Source organism: Triticum aestivum, chromosome 1B (genome assembly GCF_018294505.1).
Source record: "Triticum aestivum cultivar Chinese Spring chromosome 1B, IWGSC CS RefSeq v2.1, whole genome shotgun sequence".
Lineage (NCBI taxonomy): Eukaryota > Viridiplantae > Streptophyta > Magnoliopsida > Poales > Poaceae > Triticum > Triticum aestivum.
In genome coordinates, this window is record NC_057795.1 from 336,293,203 (window position 1) to 336,303,322 (window position 10,120).

Genomic DNA, 10,120 nt, shown 5'->3' on the forward strand with positions numbered 1-10,120 from the left:
TTAGCAGTCTATTCCACCAAGTTGGTCTGTTGAACATGTGCTGCAGCTGGGTCTCCCCCCGCTGCTTCAGCGGCCGGCATCTGAACCGGTGGTGCGTCATCAGCAGTTGTAGGCCTTGCCACTGGCTGCTTTAGGGCAGAGGATGACATGGCCTGTACGCCACAAAGTCGGGCCGGCTGATCACAGGTTGATGCATCAGCCCGTGAGAGCTCTTGTGGCAAGGAGAGCATCACCGGTTGAGGGGCTACAGTGGTTGCTCTTGGCGGGACTTTAGGAATCTCATCGATGAACTCTGTTTCCTTTCGTGGCCACTAGATGTGATGTAACAGTGTTTCTCTCAAGGTCCTTTGCTCATCGAAGTCTCCTAGGACATTCTTTCAAGGCAAATTCATTGAATCCAGGCTTTACTTCAGTCACATAGCACTTCACACAGCCCGGCTTCAGTGGCACATTGTCCAAGAAGAGGCCATCTTCCAAGAAGGGTGGGCAAACCCAGTCTGTTGCACATTTTAATGTACCTTCATAATGTGTAAGCACGCCCTTCAGTCTGTCTTTCATTCCAGATAGATCAGATATAGCATCATCACGAGCAGCTGCAGTCCGCACAATAAGCAGCATCCTCCATGCCCGCCTCCCCTCCCATCTGCTGGCTATCTGTTAGTGCTAGAGTCTTCTGCATCAACATTGACTCCTCAACATCCTTTCGAACAGCCGGATAAATCTCCTTCTTCAACTTTTCATACAATGCATTCTGCTTCATTTCACTCCTCGCTTTTTTCATGCTGAGCCTCTCTTCTTTGCTGAGTGTGAAAGCCCTCTTGTGCGGGACATTAACACCTATACCCCTTGCACAGCTAGGGGGCTCTTTTGTGTCCAAAGCAATGGACAGAATGTCACATGGCCCTGAGTTCCTGTAGAACCTTTCAGGGATCTTGGAAGCCTCTACCATCACTTCATACAGTTTGGCATCACGTGCGTTTTCAAAGTAATAAGTTCCGTCATCACGCCTCTTTGCATGTTCCCGCAAGTAGTCTCTGGCGCGTTTGCCCGTGATTTCACTAAAGGTCGGATTCCCACCCGCCGCTACTGCTTCTTTGTCCTCCTGTTCCCATATCAGTTTCATGTCGTAGTATCCTGCCACACCCATACGGTGGGGGTGTATGGTCTTCTTCTGAAGTTCTGATTGCTTGAAACTGTTCTCAGCAAACTCTGGAGTTGCCCTGACCCTTTTGAATTCTGCCCAATCTGCCTTTGTAATTTGGGGGTATGCGGGGATTAGGTCCTTGCCTTCACTCAAGTACTTTTTGTACAGCACGTGCTTCCAGTTTCTCCAAGCATCCATAGCCTTCTTCAGTGCAGCGTGTTCAACCTGCATTCTCCACTGCTCTAGAACATTGAAGTGATCCATGATCTCCTGGACTATCCTTCGCCGTGTTTCTGTGTCAGCCTTCCAAAACCTCGGCAGATTAATGTTGAGCCTTGCCCTGCCAACAAATCCACACACACTCATGAACCTCATGCGTGCTTTATCTGGTTTAGTTGGAGCCCAGGACTTTAAATCAATCTCGGTTACTTCATATACACCTTTAGGCTGGTGTGTGGGCTTCCTTGGAGCGTTCCTTCGTGTCCTGACCGGAAGGGTAATTGCTGTAGCTCTATCCCGTTCAAGACTACGTGATCCCTCACAATCTGCTGAAGACCCAGGGTTGTCCGAATCAGATGAAGATACATGGACTGAATGAGTGTTGTCGCTGCTACTCGGCATCTACAGAGAACACATGCGAAACTCAGGAAAGGAGGATAAGCATAAAACTAACAACTTGGTATCAAGCTTTCTAAATATGCCATGCAATAATTTAGAAAATGTACGGCTAATTTGTTAAGTTTGTGTGACTCGGGCGCCCGCGATCTGTAAATAGGCAGTAACTTATTGGAACAAATACAGCTTATATGTAGTAAGGAAGGTAGATAATGAACATATATATGCTCTTCGTTATTTTATAACCAATTTGGGAACATACAGAACGAAATTGGAAGAGGGATTGAGAGGAAATATGCCTCACCGCGATGGAGAGCAGTAACTAACAGGCTTCTTAATGCAAACCCGGCCGGGCCACAGGAGAGGCTAGGGTTACTGCATCTATATGCTCGAGGGTGGCTGGCAAGCAAACGAAGACGGTGAGGCGTGGGCCGCCGCGTGTTGGGAATGGCAGTGGAGGTAGGCCTGACGCCGAAGAGCGGGCACATGGCCGGGGTGAGCACGGCGGCACCGGAGAGGGTTCTACTGTGAATCTAGGGGAGGGGGAGCTGGCGAAGGAGATTGGGCGGACTAGTTCAGTGAAACGAGGGCGGACGGTGGGGGGTGTTGGGGACTCCGGGTGTTGGCGGCCTAGGTGAAAAGGGTGAAAAATATCACCGGTCGCCACGCGCGCGGAAAGGCCTATGCAAACGATTGCCTCTAAGCGCTCGTGTGCACAAACAGAATAATTTCATTTGAAATGAAGACGTGCTAATTTTGAAATGAAGATGTGAGTTCATCATTTCGCCTCTAAATTTTCCCACGTAAACCAATCACAATTTTACCACGGGTTTGATTTGCTGGCGTATTTCAGGTCTCGTGTGCTATATGTAAGACATTTTTTGGCATTTACCGTGCATGTTGGCATATAAATCAATTCCTAGCCGGACTACATTTCCCGTCGAAAGGGATGAGGATTGTGGTTCAATCTGGGAGCATCCAATGGTGCAGACGTATGATCCGTGGGGTTTGGGTTCTGGCCAATCAGAACGCATGACTCAGATCGCGCGCGCAGCAAGGGGGGGCATCGGCCACGGTTTGGTAGGCACACGGCTTTCGTGTGTGAATCATGTGCTATTTGAAAACATTTTTTTGGGAGGGGCTATTTGAAAACATGTACATGTGTTGTCGAAAGGGATGAGGATCGCCGTTTGATCAAGGAGAATCCAACGGTGCAGACGTACGATCTGTAGGGTTTGGGTTCTGGCCAATCAGAACGCACGACTCAGATCGCGCGCGTGGTAGAGGGATGGGGGGTGCATCGGCCACGGTTTAATGGACACACGATCTTTCGTGAGTGAACCGTGTGCTCTTTGAAAACATTTACATTATCTAACATCATATTTTTGTTCGAATGAAAACATGAGTTCATCGTTTCGCCTCCAATTTTTTTCCACCGTAAGAAATCACGAGTATAGTGGAGAGTGTCATATACTAGTATCATGAATATACAGTATATATGATACTACTGTATGATACTACCTTTAATTAATTATAGCGCATAGTACAATACATAGAGTATAGTATCATATATAGATCATATTTATTGCCATGCATGACACAAATTAGCATCGCATTTAACATGATACAGTATCTACCTATATGTTACTCTAACCCTCTTATATATATTTAATTCTTTGCCACATCAGCATACTTGCTATTTCCGAATGCATGACATCATCGGCTATGATACCACCACTATGGCCAGCCTTATATAGTGGCCAGCCTTATATATATATATATATATATATATATATATATATATATATATATATATATATAGTATCATGCATATGATACTAAGTGTATAATACTACGTACGTACCTTCATAGTGCATATATAATATCATAGAGTAGTACTAGCTCCCTCTGTAAACTAATATAAGAGCGTTTAGATTACTAAAATAGTGACCTAAACGCTATTATATTAGTTTACGGAGGGAGTACATATCATAAATGACCGTATTTATGGTCATGCATGACACAAAGTAGTATAGCATTTATTATATATACTAGTTTACACATTGCGCCAAATGGCGCAGAGGCACGCTAAAGCCATGTTCGCGATGAAAAAAATTGCATGGTTTGGTCCTCTTTGATATGAAAACGGTGGAATCTTGCGTATAATGATATGAATATGCTCAGTTTATCTTAATATACTTGTTTTATTTTAATAGCATAGAGTCGAATTTGAAAAAAAAACATTCGTTGCTATGAAAGATTAAAATAGAAGTGTTTTGAAAAGGTTGTCTCTCTCAATAAAAATTGGTTGTAGCAATCATTGAGGCATATGTTGTGGGCTTGCGAAGGGTTTTCAGTGTGGCCTGATATGCACACTAGGCCCAAGGCTTTATTCATTTTTCAGCGCATGTATTTTAGAATATGAGTCCACTTTCACAGCCGTGCGAGCCCATTTTCACAGCCACATGGAAACAAGCTATTTTGTATTAGCAAATTTAGCTTTGTTGTCTACAGAAACAGGAATTGTATACGCAATAGGAATCCTGAGTATGTTGATGGCCTTGGCTATGCCAGCAATAGACATAAATGCCACTCAAAATAAAATAAAAGGCCAGAGACATAAATGGTGCAAGCAACAGAGAGTGATCATTAGCTCGTACACACATAGTCTTGGCAAGTCTTACTCTGTGGTTGGTCTAAAGAGAAATATAATTATACATTACGGTTAACCTATGCGGTTAAACAAAAGGGGCGAAATAGACTACAATTCTAAAAGGTCTATTTTAGGATGCATTCTTGTAGAGTACAACTCTAGAAACCTCTCCTGATGCTTTTTAGCCGCTTCTCTGATTTGAGCACCCTGCGCTTGAGCTTTTCTGCTATCTTTTCAATGTTGTTAAGAGGTTTGTTCATAAGCTGATCCATGGGTTCTTTCCCAGACGATCTATTGAGCACTGTTACATTGCATATATGATCAAATAATCCATGATGTATCTTGTATAAGAACGAACCAGCCCATAGCATTTTTCTTGTTCTTATACCTAGCCATCATTAATTTGTTCTTGATGGATCTGATATTTGCCATTGTTTTCTGCTTGTTATACTTAGCTACAGCCAGCTCATGCTTTAGAGACTGATTTTCCTCATCTAGTCTCTTCATGTTCTTGTAATTGTAGTCTCTTAGTTCAGTCTTAACCCTGCATTTTATGTATCCAATTGCTTCCATGGCAACTGTGTCTTCTGACATTGCATGATCGATACACTGCACCCCAGGAATAGCCATACGACTGCCATGATCTTCAACATATGATGTGGGCGTATGGAAAAAAAACAGTGACGCATACTCTACCGCCATCACATGCTTTGCTTCGATACTCAGCTGTTGGAAGCTCTAAAGTCTCTAAAAGAACATCCAACATCATCCTGTAAGAGATTTTGATCATTGGTGGTGTGGCATGTGATTTTAAACGGATGTCATTAGGCGCAAGGGCATGAATCATATTTCGGCAACTAAAAGCTTTTAGAGGGGAAAATGTACTTTGAATAATCTAAGTAAAATATTGTTTTTTGTTATGGCAACAACTGGATGATCAAATTCAAGGATGAGAGAACAAGAAACAAAGATAACTAATTTATCCTGGACAACTTTATGTGCAGGATGCTGATGAAGGTAAGTTTGTATATGATTACTTGTATAAGCATAAGCTATGCATCGACGGTGTAAACCACAACATTTACTACCTGGTAGCTTCAAATTATCACAAGTATGAATTGAATCCTGAGTGCAATGTATAAACAGAAGTCTTGTGCCTGAATAAAAATACTTTGGTGTGCAAGAGTCGCATACGAACATACATCTAACACTGAAACAGTGCAAGAAGCGGTTTCTCTGAAAGCAAAGAGGGAATTGTTTTACAAAGCTTAAGTACAGAAATCACTAAAGAACTATATTACTGACCTTTCCTGAAATTATGCAAGCAGTTGGTATATTCGTTTTAGATGACAGATGCTAGGATTGGTTTTCATGGTTCAAATTTTGTCTTGCTGAGTGGTGTCAGTATAGGCATATCTTTTTGCCTGCTTAAAACTTCATGACATTAAGAAATAGTTTTCATAATAAGACTATGAAGCTTAAATTACGCATCTTACTGAGAGGAAATAGGCATAGAAAAACTATCTACAAATGATGACGCTAGCATTGGTTTTCATGGTTCAAATTTTGTCTTGCTAAGTGGTGTCAGTATAGGCATATCTTTTTGCCTGCTTAAATCTTCATGACAAGAAATAGTTTTCATAATAAGCCTATGAAGCTTAAATTACGCATCTTACTGAGAGGAAGTGCCAGGCATGGAAGAGGCCCTTAGCCACTTCTCATCGGATTACACTGAGTATGAGAATTCACAGCCCCATTGTGAGGTTGGTGATTATATAGTAGAAAACAACCGATGCTTTAGTTATGCCTGGCACTTCCTGCTGCATCAAATATTCAGAACAGCTTCAGTGTATACCAAGGAAATCATTCTGGTCAAAGGAATGCTTGTCTATTTTTCAGAAAGGAAGCTACCTTAGGCAGCTGGTCTTCAGATTGGTTATTGTTGGAGTATTCTTCATCCGGAGAGAACTTGGCATGTATCTCCTCTGCATCCAGTGGCATCTCCTGTTAAATCAGGCAGATATATCAAATGGTGACCACAGTTACAACCTAAATCAGAAAGAGGGCACATAGATCTGCAGGTACATCACTGAATCGCAAGTGTAGTTACCTATGGTCCTATTGAGGTCTTCTCCGGGCATCCAGATACTGAAACACATGGAGAAGCAGCGGCTAGCAATATTGACGGTGCCCGCGCCGGCGTGTTCATTGTTTGAGAGCGAGGCACTGAACGTGCGGGAGAGAACACTCTGCCGATCTAGGGTTTCATCTGTCTGTCTTCATAGCAATATATGATATACCTATGGAATTTTGGCTGGGCTATTGTCTCTGGGCCCATACACCACAGCACCCAAGGGCCTCCATAGTAGCTGGAATCCGAATAGAAACGTAGGAGCTGTGTCAAACAAAAAGGGCGAATAGAAAAGTACACAAAGGGCCACACTAATTGTTGATCTTAGGTAATAGCAAACAGAAGCAGGCAATACAGTCTTACAAATGGAGTGCAAAGCTGAGTATCTAAGGTCTTAAACTGACATTACAGTTTGAAAATAAAAACACACTGGTAGCATAGTACGGTTGCTTGTTAATAAGCCATCTGTAATAGGCAGTTGAATTTTTTGATCTTCTTCCCTATTTGATGTATAGCAGTTCACTCAGAGAGTAGAATACATCAACTTTTCTAGGCTTCATCGCAGCAATATTCCTGTGGGAAATGAAGAAACAAGTTCACTATTATTTCATAGGACCTTGTCAGTATGTGTACTTTGTTGTCCTATAGGTTCTAAGTTCTTGTAGCCAGCGCAAAATATTGATAGCAATCAAGCCATGCCCTCTTGATTTGAGATTTTCAAGCAAACAAAGGCTACAGCCAAAGCTGTCAGATCAGGGGCAGAGAAGAAAAGAAGAAAGAAATAAAAGTCTACCTTTCATCGAATAGTTTTAAGGAGCTTCTGTACCGGCCATTTGCACCTCCTGCTCCGTAGCTAAAACATAAATTCTCAAAATGAAGGGGAAAAATACACTGCCACACATGCACACTACCATTATTCGGCATGTCCAGCAATCGATCAAAACCAAATAAGCATGGTTGCAGAAACAATAAAGATATATTTTAGCCAAAGTTCTCCGTTAGCCGGTCATATTATCTTTCAATCAGAACCAAATAAGGTTGGTTGCACAAACAAATAAAGAAATAGTTTAACCGAAGTTCTCCTTTAGTCGGTCCTATTATCTAATTTCCTAAAAGTGCAGAATATGTTTCTACACTCATAACATCAAATGCAAGTTCCGTTCAGCGAAATCTTCTGATAGATTCTTCATCTACCCTTCTTTATCAAATCTGTAAACACTGTGTCTAGCTAAAAACATATACTACTATGAAATCAAAGTCAGAGACACAAGAGTAAAGAGGTAAAGAGAAAGAAGCACTTAACAGAGATTTATCATGGGCTGACTATTGCTGCTGCAGTATGATTGTTTGGCCCCAGCGTTGCAGCGTATCATCTCACGTTGTTCGTCTACACTGCATATAGTTCAATGGATAGGAACTGTAAAAAGAGGTCTAGTTGAAAACTACATATAGTTCGATGGATATGAACTGTAAAAAGAAGCTAACTAATCCGAGATTTCCTTTGTCCTCTGGAGACAAAAATGGGAAGGTTTTGAGATATATTTTGCAGCACGAAAAAAAATCCAGTATTATTTGAACATGCACATTCCCTTGATCTAGTTCACTTTATTAAAACCAAAGAAATACAAGGGGATATCTGGACTACCACAATCAATATCCATTACATCGAAATTGGAAAGTAAAAAAATAATAAAACAAGAAGAAAGTCATGAACAGAGCATTGAGGAATCAGTAGAAAAATTTCATGCAAGAAAAAAGAACTCAGCAATGGTTGCTTGCTATAATCCCTGCAAATCGAAAGAACACCAATTACATATGGAGATGCATAAATAGCAAGATCAGGAGGAGACTATCGAGAGAGGGGGGTCAGGAGCGGAGGGGAAGTTCACCATGGCATCGGCCATTTCTTGATGCTCGCTCCCCAAAATCAGCCTGTGGTTGCCTGTCCCCGCCGCCGCACAAATGGTGCTATGCAGAGCAAGGCGGATGCAGAGGCGGCGGCGACGCTCACGACGTGGCGGAGGCGAACCAATCCGCTTCCCTGGCTGGCATCCGCGCCTCTCCTCCTTATCTGGCCGGCGACGCCCGGTTGAGCTCCTCCTCCCGCGGCTTCCTCGCGAGCTGGGCTGGATAAAGGCCTCGGAAGGCGGTGGATCTCGTCCAAAGAGGCGGCAGAGCTCCAGGGGCTGCGGGGGGAGGGAGGACCGGAGCAGGAGCGCGACGGCTGTGTCAACGAGGAAGGAAGGAGCAAGGAGAAGAGAGGGTTGTGGCGACTCACACCGCCCGCTCCTGCTGCCGTAGACGAGATGACAAATTTGACCTATAGGCGAAATTAAATCATAGAATGAACTATCCGTGAAATTATTTCACGCGGTTGACCCGTGGCGCCTAGCTCTCAGGCGCTGCACTAGTACAACGCCCGGGAGCTAGGCGCTGCACTAGTGCAACGCCCGGGAGCTAGGCGCTGCACTAGTGCAACGCCCGGGAGCTAGGCGCTGCACTAGTGCAACGCCTAGGAGCTAGGCGCTACACTGTGTAGTGTGGCGCCTAACTCTCAGGCGATGCACACCACTTAGTAATTTTCTGATCACATGTGTGCGACGCTGGCCGTGTAGCGCCTATCTCTGAGGCGTTGCACAGTGTAGTGTGGCGCCTTCGTGGCGGGCGTCACACAAAAAGGTCAGCCGCGTGAAATAGTTTTACGGATAGTTCATTCTATGATTTGATTTCGTCTATAAGTCAAATTTGTCAAATTTGCCGACGAGATGCGGCTTGGGGCGTGGCGTAGGACTCTGGCAGAGCATGATGCAGGAGTCAGCCTCACAACTCTCTCCAACACAACGACGCGACCACCCCAACAAGAGTGCAGCCGACGAGCGGGGCCAGAAGCAGCACCGGGCCACCCATGACGCCTCGGACGCACTGTCCACAACGCACGACTCGCGAAGCACAGGCAAATTTGACCATTTTGACCTATGGACGAAATCAATTTAGGTAATGAACTGACCGTGAAACTATTTCACAGCCCTAACCTTTTTGTGTAGCGCCCGCCACGACGGCGCCACACCCTACTGTGCAGCGCCTAGCACGGGGGCGTTGCACACCAGTCCACCGTGGCAGCCCCTGGGCCCACACCCAGCAGTGCAACGCCTCCGTGCTAGACGCCACACATGTAATGTGCAGCGCCCAGCCCGTAGGCGCCACACTTGTAAAGTGCAGCGCCTAGCGCGTAGGCGCTGCACTATGACTTATCCAGCCCCCCCTCCCCCACCCCCACACCACACACTCTCCCACTTTCCTCCCCGAGCTTTGCCCCCTCTCCCACTCTCTCCCCCTCTCAAATCCTCTCCCAAATCTTGCAAATTTGAAGAATTTGTTCGTGGATTTCGAAGTCAAACCCTCCCTCAAGGTAATATTCTCCGATCCCCTTGTTTTGATCCAAGTAAAGTTCCCATTGCTCATTTGTTGCTAGTTTGGGGGAACCCTAGTTTTGTTTGGATCTAGAGATTTGCATGGAAATGTGAGATGTTTGTTTGCCAATTTCTATGGTTAGGCTTTGTTAGTATGCTAGGGTTAT

General features: G+C 44.3%; 1 long non-coding RNA gene across 6 annotated transcripts; it reads right to left on the reverse strand.

Moving 5' to 3' along the window:
• Positions 1-4,383: 4,383 nt before the first annotated feature.
• Positions 4,384-8,846, reverse strand: LOC123122489 (uncharacterized). Of its 6 annotated transcripts, XR_006460241.1 has the most exons (6): positions 8,433-8,821; positions 6,523-7,935; positions 6,324-6,416; positions 6,089-6,232; positions 5,501-5,648; positions 4,384-5,182 (listed from the first exon to the last, which is right to left on the reverse strand). It is a non-coding gene; the product is annotated as an uncharacterized lncRNA (long non-coding RNA). The 6 variants fall into 6 exon arrangements; XR_006460238.1 differs by lacking the exon at positions 5,501-5,648 and having other exon boundaries at positions 8,433-8,846; XR_006460243.1 differs by lacking the exon at positions 5,501-5,648 and having other exon boundaries at positions 6,089-6,229.
• Between the last annotated feature and the right edge of the window lie 1,274 nt (positions 8,847-10,120).